The sequence below is a fragment of the Mobula hypostoma genome, chromosome 6 (genome assembly GCF_963921235.1).
Source record: "Mobula hypostoma chromosome 6, sMobHyp1.1, whole genome shotgun sequence".
Classification (NCBI taxonomy): domain Eukaryota; kingdom Metazoa; phylum Chordata; class Chondrichthyes; order Myliobatiformes; family Myliobatidae; genus Mobula; species Mobula hypostoma.
In genome coordinates this window covers 39,143,842-39,155,261 of record NC_086102.1, presented here as the reverse complement: position 1 = coordinate 39,155,261, position 11,420 = coordinate 39,143,842, and the positions used below count along the sequence as shown (strand labels likewise).

Sequence of the window (11,420 nt, the reverse complement as noted above, 5' to 3'; positions counted from 1 at the left end):
ACAAAACAAAGATTGGCTAATAAAATCTAAGTTTCCATGTAAATAGGGAACTAATTGTGGAGTGTGGATCTTTAGATTCCTGCATCTCTTCCCTAATGGTAATAATGAGAAGAGGGCACGGCCCTGATGTGCTGAGTCAGAAGCAGAATCAGGTTTATTATCACCAGCATGCGTCATGAAATTTGTTAACTTAGCAGCAGCAGTTCAATGCAATACATAATATTCAAGAAAATAAATAAATTATGGTATTTGTATATTGAACAGATTAAAATCATGCAAAAACAGAAATAATGTAAATTTTAAAAATGAGGTAGTGCTCATGGGTTCAATGTCCATTTAGGAATTGGACGGCAGAGGGGAAGAAGCTGTTCCTGAATCACTGAGTGTGTGCCTTCAGATTTCTGTATCTCCTACCTGATGGTAAGTGAGAAAAGGGCATGCCCTGGGTGCTGGGGGTCTTTAATAATGGGCGCTGCCTTTCTGAGACACCGCTCCTTGAAGATGTCCTGTGTACTTTGTAGGCTAGTACCCAAGATGCAGCTGACTAGATTTACAACGCACTGCAGCAGCACCCCACCCCCATACCAGACAGTGATGCAGCCTGTCAAAATTCTCTCCACAGGACATCTACAGAAGTTTTTGAGTGTTTTTGCTAACATACCAAATCTTTTCAAACTCCTAATGAAGTACACAGTCACTGTCTTGCCTTCTTTATAACTGCATCGATATGTTGGGACCAGGTCAGGTCCTCAGAGATCCTGACACCCAGGAACTTGAAACTGCTCACTCTCTCCACTTCTGATCCCTCTATGAGGATTGCTATATGCTCCTTCAACTTACCCTTTCAGAAGTCCACTATCGGCTCTTTCGTCTTACTGACATTGAGTGCCAGGTTGTTGCTGCGACACCACTCCACTAGTTGGCATGTCTTGCTCCTGTACACCCTCTCGTCACCATCAGAGATTCTACCAACAATGGTTGTATCATCAGCAAATTTATAGATGGTATTTGAACTATGCCTAGCCACACAGTCATGGGTATAGAGAGAATAGAGCAGTGGGCTAAGCACACACCCCTGAAGTACACCAGTGTTGATCGTCAGAGAGGAGGAGATGCTCTCACCAATCCGCACAGATTGTGGTCTTCCAGTTAGGAAGTCAAGGATCTAATTGCAGAGGGAGGTACAGAGGCCCAGATTCTGTAACTTTTCAATCAGGATTGTGGGAATGATGGTCAATGAACAGCATCCTGACACAGGTGTTTGTATTGTCTAGGTGGTCTAACACTATGTGAAGAGCCATGGAGATTGTGTTTGCCATTGACCTACTGTGACGATAGGCAAGTTGCAATGGGTCCAGGTCCTTGCTGAGGCAGGAGTTCAGTCTAGTCATGACCAACCTCTCAAAGCATTTCATCACTGTAGTTGTGAGTGCTACTGGGTGATAGTCATAAAGGCAGCTCACATTATTCTTCTTAGACACTGGTATAATTGTTGCCTTTTTGAAGCAAGTGGGAACTTCCACCTGTAGCAGTGAGAGGTTGAAAAATTCCTTGAATACTCCCGCTAGTTGGTTGGCACAGGTTTTCAGAGCCTTACCAGGTACTCCATCGGGACCTTCCGCCTTGCAAGGGTTCACCCTTTTTAAAGACAGCTTAACATCGGCCTCTGAGACAGAGATCACAGGTCAGGGTACAGCAGGGATCTTCACAGCTATAGTTATATTTATCCTTTCAAAACTGGCAGAGGAGGCACTGAGTTCAACTGATAGTGAAGCATTGCTGCCATTGGGTTTCGCTTTGTAGGAAGTAATGTCTTGCAAACCCTGCCAGCATTGTCGTACATCCGATGTCACCTCCAGCTGGGAAAACCAGACTCAATACATCGAGACCAGACACCGGGCGGCTAGGCGGGGCACATGATTGGTAGATGGTGGCAGACTTAGGCCAGAGGTTCTGCTTCCCAACTGAAATCACGGAAACCAACCTCAGACCAGACCTTGTGCTATGGTCGGCCTCACTCCATCTCGTTTATGAGCACAAGAAGCTGAGGTACGCTGAGCTTACAGTGCCCTGGGAGGATGCGGTGGAGGAGGCTTATGAGCACAAGAAGCTGAGGTACGCTGAGCTTACAGTGCCCTGGGAGGATGCGGTGGAGGAGGCTTATGAGCACAAGAAGCTGAGGTACGCTGAGCTTACAGTGCCCTGGGAGGATGCGGTGGAGGAGGCTTATGAGCACAAGAAGCTGAGGTATGCTGAGCTTGCAGCCAATGCGCAACAACCTGGCTGGACAGCAAGGGTCCGACCGGTCGAAGTAGGCCGCAAAGGATTTGTAGCCACGTCAACATCAAGACTACTCCGAGAGTTGGGAGTGCGAGGGAAGACACACCAACAAGCAGTCAAAGACCTCTCCAGAGCTGCTGAAAAGGGTAGTCAGTGGCTCTGGATGAAGAGAAAGGATTCCATCCAAGCCCCCAAGTGAGTGAAAGGCATCTAGGGGGTGAGCCTGGGATGCCGGGATTCACTGCTGAACCCTCCGGAGGTGTCGTGGGCCTATCAGTGAAACACTGAGGAAAGATAGTGCCCACTTGATAACCTAGGAGATGCCATCACTCACTTGGCCACCCCACAGAGTCCAGGCAGCATGTCTCGGGAGTGCAAATAAGGGATATTAACATCTAGTCCTACATAACATACCATTCGTCTTACTGACATTGAGCGCAAGTTTCTTGCTGTGACACCACTCCACTAGTTGGTATATCTCGCTCCTGTATGTCCTCTCATCTCAATCTGAGATTCTACCAACAATGGTTGCATCATCAGTAAATTTATAGATGGTATTTGAGCTATGCCTAGCCACACAGTCACGTGTATATAGAGAGTAGAGCAGGGGGCTAAGCACACACCCCTGAGGTGCGCCAGTGTTGATCGTCAATGAGGAGGATATGTTATCACCAATCCGCACAGATTGTGGTCTTCTGGTTAGGACTTCGAGGATCCAGTTGCAGAGGGGGGTATAGAGGCCCAGGTTCTGTAACTTATCGATCAAGATTAGAGGAATGACGGTATTAAATGCTGAGCTATAGTCGATGAACAGCATCCTGACGTCGGTGTTTGTGTTGTCCAGGTGGTCTAAGGCTGTGTGGAGAGCCATTGAGATTGCATCTGCCATTGACCTATTGTGGCAATAGGCAAATTGCAATGGGTCCAAGTCCTTCCTGAGGCAGGAGTTCAGTCTAGTCATGAACAACCTCTCAAAGCATTTCATCACTGTCAATGTGAGTGCTACTGGGCGATAGTCATTAAGGCAGCTCACATTATTCTTCTTAGGCACTGATATAATTGTTACCTTTTTGAAACAAGTGGGAATTACCGTCCATAACAGTGAGAGGTTGAAAATGCCCTTGAATACTGACACCAGTTGGTTGGCACAAGTTTTCAGAGCCTTATCAGGTACTCCGTTGGGGCCTTTTGCCTTGCGAGGGTTCACCCTATTTAAAGGCAGCTTAACATCGGCCTCCGAGACATAGAAACATAGAAAACAGGTGCAGGAGTAGGCCATTCGGCCCTTCGAGCCTGCACCGCCATTCAGTATGATCATGGTTGATCATCCAACTCAGAACCCTGTACCAGCCTTCCCTCCATACCCCCTGATCCCTTTAGCCACAAGGGCCATATCTAACTCCCTCTTAAATATAGCCAATGAACTGGCCTCACCTGTTTCCTGAGGCAGAGAATTCCACAGATTCACCACTCTCTGTGTGAAGAAGTTTTTGCTAACCTCGGTCCTAAAAGGCTTCCCCTTTATCCTCAAACTATGACCCCTCATTCTGAACTTCCCCAACATCGAGAACAATCTTCTTGCATCTAGCCTGTCCAATCCCTTTAGGATTTTATACGTTTTAATAAGATCTCCCCTCAATCTTCTAAATTCCAGCGAGTATAAGCCTAGTTGATCTAGTCTTTCATCATATGAAAGTCCTGCCATCCCAGGAATCAATCTGGTGAACCTTCTTTGTACTCCCTCTATGGCAAGGATGTCTTTCCTCAGATTAGGGGACCAAAACTGCACACAATACTCCAGGTGTGGTCTCACCAGGGCCTTGTACAACTGCAGTAGTACCTCCCTGCTCCTGTACTCGAATCCTCTTGCTATGAATGCCAGCATACCATTCACCTTTTTCACCGCCTGCTGTACCTGCATACCCACTTTCAATGACTGGTGTATAATGACACCCAGGTCTCGTTGCACCTCCCCTTTTCCTAATCGGCCACCTTTCAGATAATAATGTTTTCCTGTTTTTGCCACCAAAGTGGATAACCTCACATTTAGCCACATTAAATTGCATCTGCCATGAATTTGCCCACTCACCTAACCTATCCAAGTCACCCTGCATCCTCTTAGCAACCTCCTCACAGCTAACACTGCTGCCCAGCTTCGTGTCATCCGCAAACTTGGAGATGCTGCATTTAAGCAACACACATCAAAGTTGCTGGTGAACGCAGCAGGCCAAGCAGCATCTGTAGGAAGAGGTGCAGTCGACGTTTCAGGCCGAGACCCTTCGTCAGGATGCTGCATTTAATTCCCTCGTCTAAGTCATTAATATATATTGTAAACAACTGGGGTCCCAGCACTGAGCATTGCGGTACCCCACTAGTCACCGCCTGCCATTCTGAAAAGGTCCCGTTTATTCCCACTCTTTGCTTCCTGTCTGCTAACCAATTCTCCACCCACACCAATACCTTACCCCCAATACCGTGTGCTTTAAGTTTGCACACTAATCTCCTGTGTGGGACCTTGTCAAAAGCCTTTTGAAAATCCAAATATACCACATCCACTGGTTCTCCCCTATCCACTCTACTAGTTACATCCACAGAGATCACAGGGCCACCGGGTGCAGCAGGGATCTTCACAGCTGCAGCTGATGGTGAGCATTCTTATTGACGGATGCCACTGCCTTCCAGCCTCTGCACCAATATAGGCTCCTCCTTCCCCTCCCCCACCTGACTCCATTTCTATGTATTGGCTATTTTTCATCAATGCTCTCAGTCCTAATGCAGAGTCTTGACTTGAAATGTCAACCACCCTTTTTTCCAACATCTGCTATCACCTATATCTACAGAATCAAGAGTACACTTGCAGTTTTGTGAACATTCTAAATTGCCTTGATGCTCTTGAAGCCTCAGGGATCTCTTGTAATCTTTGGTAGCTATTTCTGTTTGAATGGACGTACATGCCAGCCAATGCATCAATATCCTACATTGTCAAAGGTATGCAAAACTGGGGAGATTAAAAAGGTCTGGTTAAAATCTTTCAAACTTCCTGATGCCAGAGAATTGAAGGATACATAATGGAATGAAAACTGTAGTGAGATAAAGGTAATTCTGACATGGTAGAAGTTCTGATAGTTTTCCTCATCATAATAATCTTGTACATAATTTGGACAGGTGGGGAGGGAGACAGGAAAGCTTTATCAGTGGGGGCTCAGTATTGTTACACATAAATGAACTGTCAAATTGTGTAATAGAGGGAATTTATAAACTTAACCCAGTAAAATAGCACAAACATCACATATTATATGTTAACCAAACTGAAGTCCACAGAATTAAGATTACGCTGTAAGGAAATTTATAATTTATAATTTTTGAAAGGGTACTGGATATACATTTAAAAAGAAAATTACAGGGTATGGGAAAACATTATAGGAATTTAAACAAATTGTATAGTTCCTTCAAAGAACCAGCGTAGACATGAATAACCTCCTTTGCTGTAAAATTTGTACAGCGATGTATAATGGCTCTTAATCCTAATATGTTAGAATCCAGCAAATGAAATCTGTGCGGAGCAGTATAACCAAGACATAAATGGATCAGGGGGAAAGTGCGACAGTATTAGTCACTGTAGATTTCATGGAATTGGAAAAGAAGTCTGAACAAATGATGAAGCCTAACCATGACACAAGGATTTCTAATTACCATCTGTTTTACATACAACAAAGTCTGAGAAGCACTCAGCATATAAAGTTTGCTTTATAGCTCAAACATTCATGACGGGAAAATGCGAATAAGCAACTGCTGCATAATGAGGATATACAAATACCAGGTCAAAACATAATATACCTATCTTAAAGGTCAGCTAAGACACTATCTATGTTCAAATAATTGCCACTTGCTGGCTCTGGAGAAATGAGACACAAATTTGAAATTAGATCATAGCAATCAACATTTTGAAGAGTAGAGAAAATTAATGGAAATAAAGAAAATAGCATTCAATCATTTAAATCTCCCCACTAAAGTCAACATTCAACAAAAATAGATGGTTATAACTAAAATTTAACTGTGTTAAGTATTCAGCAATTCGTAAAAAATAAAATATGATTAACTACGAATCAAAGCCAGATCCTCTTTGCAGAAGAGTCACTTAAAAATAAAGACTCTCCAGCAAACAAGCTATCTGCCCCTTACAGAGTAGGCAAACGTCCTTTTTTTTTAGGAAATAATTATGCTGATATCATTAAAGATGTCATTATCTAACTACGGCTGGGTAGCAAACCAATACCATTTATGCAGTATATATAAACATCTGTCAGAGCCTTCAAATGTAATTTTTTTTAAATTTTCTAAATCATGAAATGGAAAAAAGTATAATATCCAGTTTTCTGTCTCTTGGATAACAGACAAGATCCAATTCAGAATTTTATTTTGGATTAAAATCAGGCAATTCATCTCTGCAAAAAAAAAAATCAATACACAAATACAAAGCAAGAGATGAGAATAAGGACACAAAAAGATGGACAAGTGTTAAGACAGAAATGCAATTGTAGTAACTCTGCATTGAGAATTTATCCTTAACAATAAACAAAAATTATGAATAGATCACCTGAGCCATGACACCTCCAAATACAGTATAGTCAAAAGTATATGAAAGGTTATGTTTGAGGGAGTTGAGTCTGGGTTTTGTATACGTGCCATTCATCTCATTTCCCTCTTGCCGTCATTTGAAGTGGTGAGGGAAGTGATCTGGGTGATGACTTAAATTTTTTATACAAAGTTTAAACGTGGTCGATGCATGGTTGAAAGGTTCCAGGAAGACCCAACCTAAGTGATATGGATTATGCCTGCAGAGAAGAAACACTTGGCAAGATTTGCACTATACTAAAATAGAGATCCATCAGTTTCTTTGATGTTCAACTAGACAACTGTACAGTGTCAAATTTGTTTGAAGTTGGACAAATGATTCACCTTGGCATTACATCCATGTTAATATTACAATGAAATAGACTGCATTTCTGAAACAGAGTTGTGCAAATAGTTTGAAGGTTGAGGATGAAAGGTGTAATTTTGACATATGAGACCGACCTTGACCTGCATAGGATAATAAATTTTAAAATAATATTTTTAGCATTTTCTTGTGCCATTTACAATGTTTTTCAAAACAAAGTCTCCTCTTTATATAAAATATATGCTAACAACAGGTTAGATTAGATTGGAAAAATACTTCCTTAATATTATTGAGTTTGGTTAACAGGACAATGAAACCACTGCCAATTTTCAGGACTAAAATATTGGAATTTTTCAGCTAAATTCTCCAAGTGTAAACTCATGTCCTAAAAAAGCACTACCTAATCACCATGAAAGTTAAGTCTTTGCTTGAAATACTTTAAATCATTCCTCCAATTCAACTTCTGCAGAATATCCCATTAATTTAAACTTAAAGGAATGCTCATCACAAAGGGTAGCATACCTTCACATGAAAATTTTTTAAGTTTCCAACCATTTATTCATTTAATTACCTTTACCACTGCAATAGAAATAGATGATCAAATTGTTGTTGGTTGTACCGTGAGAGTGGCAGATAACTATCTTGACTAAGAATGTCACGCCATAAAAGTAAAGCGGTCACTAAAAAGTCCTTCAGAGATTGCTTTTCAGACTAGAGATTGGATTTTCTGCTGAAAACAGGATTAGAAATTTGGATTGCTTCCTCTGGAGAGCTGGAACCAGAGGGGAAACCTAATAGAAGTTTTAAAAAATAATGAGAGGCATAGATAGGGTACACAGCCAGAACCTTTTTCCAGGGTAGAAATGTCAAACACTAGAGGATATAACTTTAAGGGTGGGGGGGGGGGAGAAAGAGTTAAAATAGGGTGTATGGGCAATTGTTTTCTTTCCCACACACGAGAAGGCTAAGTGTTTGAAACATGCTGCCAGAGTGGTAAGGGAAGCAGACACGACAGTGGCATTCAAGAGGCTCTCAACTAGACCCATGAAAATACAGGGATTAGTTTAATTTGGTATCATGTTCAGCACAGACACTGTGTGCCAAAGGACCTGTTCCTGTGTTGTACAGTTCTAAGTCCTAGAGTCAGGCCATTCTTTGCAATGAAGTCATATGCTGCTAGGGTTTAACATATATTCAGTTGACCAAATCAACAGCTTGGTACAACAGCAAATTTTTGAGGGTTTTAAAGAAGTGAGAGGTGCAGACACTTGAGATTTTCAATGCTTGATTGATTTCAGAAGGTTAAAAACATTAATGTTATTTGATTATGTGGGAATTGAAATTTGCTGGACTGCAAAAGTAAAAGTATACAGAAAAAAAATTATTCCAGTTGACAATACAATAACACCTTGATAATTCAACACCATCAGAACCAATGCCAGGCCAGCAGATTTTCACAGACTACTAAATGTTACTCCTGATGAACATCGATTTCTCTTTCGATAATTTCTCTCCCCCCCCCACCTTCTCTCTTTCACCATTCCCCATTCAGACTCTCCTCTTACTTCTTCTCCATCTGCCCATCATCACTTTCTGATGCCCCTCTTCCTTCCCTTTACATTTTCTAACTGTTAACTCCCAGATTCTCACTTCGACCCCCCCCCCCACCTTCCCCCTCACATATCACCTTCCAGATTGTACTACTTTCCCTCTCATTCTGGCTTCCTCTTTCCTTTCAAGTCCTGAAGAAGGGTCTCAGCCTGAAACGTTGACTTTTTATTTCTTTCCATAGATGTTGTCTGATCTGCTGAACATGTAATTCAGTAGCATAATAAATTTTCAAGCTACCTTAAGGGATAAGCAAAGAAAAAGGGCTCTGCTGTGTCTAAAACAAGTACTGAGGAAAAAGGGTTCCAGGAATCTTAAAAGTAGCAATGGAAACAGGGCAAAACACACAAAATATTGGATAAATATAAAATTGGAAAATATAAAATATTGGAATTTTTCAGCTAAATTCTCCAAGTGTAAACTCATGTCCTAAAAAAGCACTACCTAATCACCATGAAAGTTAAGTCTTTGCTTGAAATACTTTAAATCATTCCTCCAATTCAACTTCTGCAGAATATCCCATTAATTTAAACTTAAAGGAATGCTCATCACAAAGGGTAGCATACCTTCACATGAAAATTTTTTAAGTTTCCAACCATTTATTCATTTAATTACCTTTACCACTGCAATAGAAATAGATGATCAAATTGTTGTTGGTTGTACCGTGAGAGTGGCAGATAACTATCTTGACTAAGAATGTCACGCCATAAAAGTAAAGCGGTCACTAAAAAGTCCTTCAGAGATTGCTTTTCAGACTAGAGATTGGATTTTCTGCTGAAAACAGGATTAGAAATTTGGATTGCTTCCTCTGGAGAGCTGGAACCAGAGGGGAAACCTAATAGAAGTTTTAAAAAATAATGAGAGGCATAGATAGGGTACACAGCCAGAACCTTTTTCCAGGGTAGAAATGTCAAACACTAGAGGATATAACTTTAAGGGTGGGGGGGGGGGGAGAAAGAGTTAAAATAGGGTGTATGGGCAATTGTTTTCTTTCCCACACACGAGAAGGCTAAGTGTTTGAAACATGCTGCCAGAGTGGTAAGGGAAGCAGACACGACAGTGGCATTCAAGAGGCTCTCAACTAGACCCATGAAAATACAGGGATTAGTTTAATTTGGTATCATGTTCAGCACAGACACTGTGTGCCAAAGGACCTGTTCCTGTGTTGTACAGTTCTAAGTCCTAGAGTCAGGCCATTCTTTGCAATGAAGTCATATGCTGCTAGGGTTTAACATATATTCAGTTGACCAAATCAACAGCTTGGTACAACAGCAAATTTTTGAGGGTTTTAAAGAAGTGAGAGGTGCAGACACTTGAGATTTTCAATGCTTGATTGATTTCAGAAGGTTAAAAACATTAATGTTATTTGATTATGTGGGAATTGAAATTTGCTGGACTGCAAAAGTAAAAGTATACAGAAAAAAAATTATTCCAGTTGACAATACAATAACACCTTGATAATTCAACACCATCAGAACCAATGCCAGGCCAGCAGATTTTCACAGACTACTAAATGTTACTCCTGATGAACATCGATTTCTCTTTCGATAATTTCTCTCCCCCCCACCTTCTCTCTTTCACCATTCCCCATTCAGACTCTCCTCTTACTTCTTCTCCATCTGCCCATCATCACTTTCTGATGCCCCTCTTCCTTCCCTTTACATTTTCTAACTGTTAACTCCCAGATTCTCACTTCGACCCCCCCCCCCACCTTCCCCCTCACATATCACCTTCCAGATTGTACTACTTTCCCTCTCATTCTGGCTTCCTCTTTCCTTTCAAGTCCTGAAGAAGGGTCTCAGCCTGAAACGTTGACTTTTTATTTCTTTCCATAGATGTTGTCTGATCTGCTGAACATGTAATTCAGTAGCATAATAAATTTTCAAGCTACCTTAAGGGATAAGCAAAGAAAAAGGGCTCTGCTGTGTCTAAAACAAGTACTGAGGAAAAAGGGTTCCAGGAATCTTAAAAGTAGCAATGGAAACAGGGCAAAACACACAAAAGGGTTGTGTTGTGATTATAGGGTTGATCGCAAACAGAATCTGGCAAGTTGAAAAGGTAAAAGAACTCAGCAATGAAAATGCCATAGCATTAAGATTTCAGAACAATCACATAAAGATTACTGAAGTTACCTTGTACTTTCAAAAATGCTGAAAATGTAAATAGCATCATGAATATTTTTCTTGTAAATCTAATAGTTTATAACTACATCAAATCAACTACAGCACCATTTTCTTTGGTACAATGTAATTATTAACAATAGCCTTGTACTCAACATCAGTAAGATCAAGGAATTGATCGTGGACTTCAGCAAGGGGAAGTCGAGCGAACACATACCAGTCCTCAGGAGGGATTAGCAGTGAAAAAGGTGAGCAGATTCAAGTTCCAACATCTCTGAAGATCTATCCTGGGCCTGACATATTGATGCAATTACAAAGAAAACAAAACAGCAGCTATATTTCATTAAGAGTTTAAGGAGACTTGGTATGTCATTAAAGATACTCACAAATTTCTACAGATGTACCACAGATAGCATTCTAACTGGTTGCATCACTGTCTGGTATGGAAGAGCCACTGCAAAGGTTCGGAAAAA

The 11,420-nt window shown here is 41.2% G+C and overlaps 1 protein-coding gene across 5 annotated transcripts in view; it reads right to left on the bottom strand.

The window, feature by feature from the left end:
• Positions 1-11,420, bottom strand: part of LOC134347951 (POU domain, class 2, transcription factor 1-like) — a 179,877-nt gene that overhangs the window by 94,435 nt on the left and 74,022 nt on the right. The window lies entirely within an intron of this gene.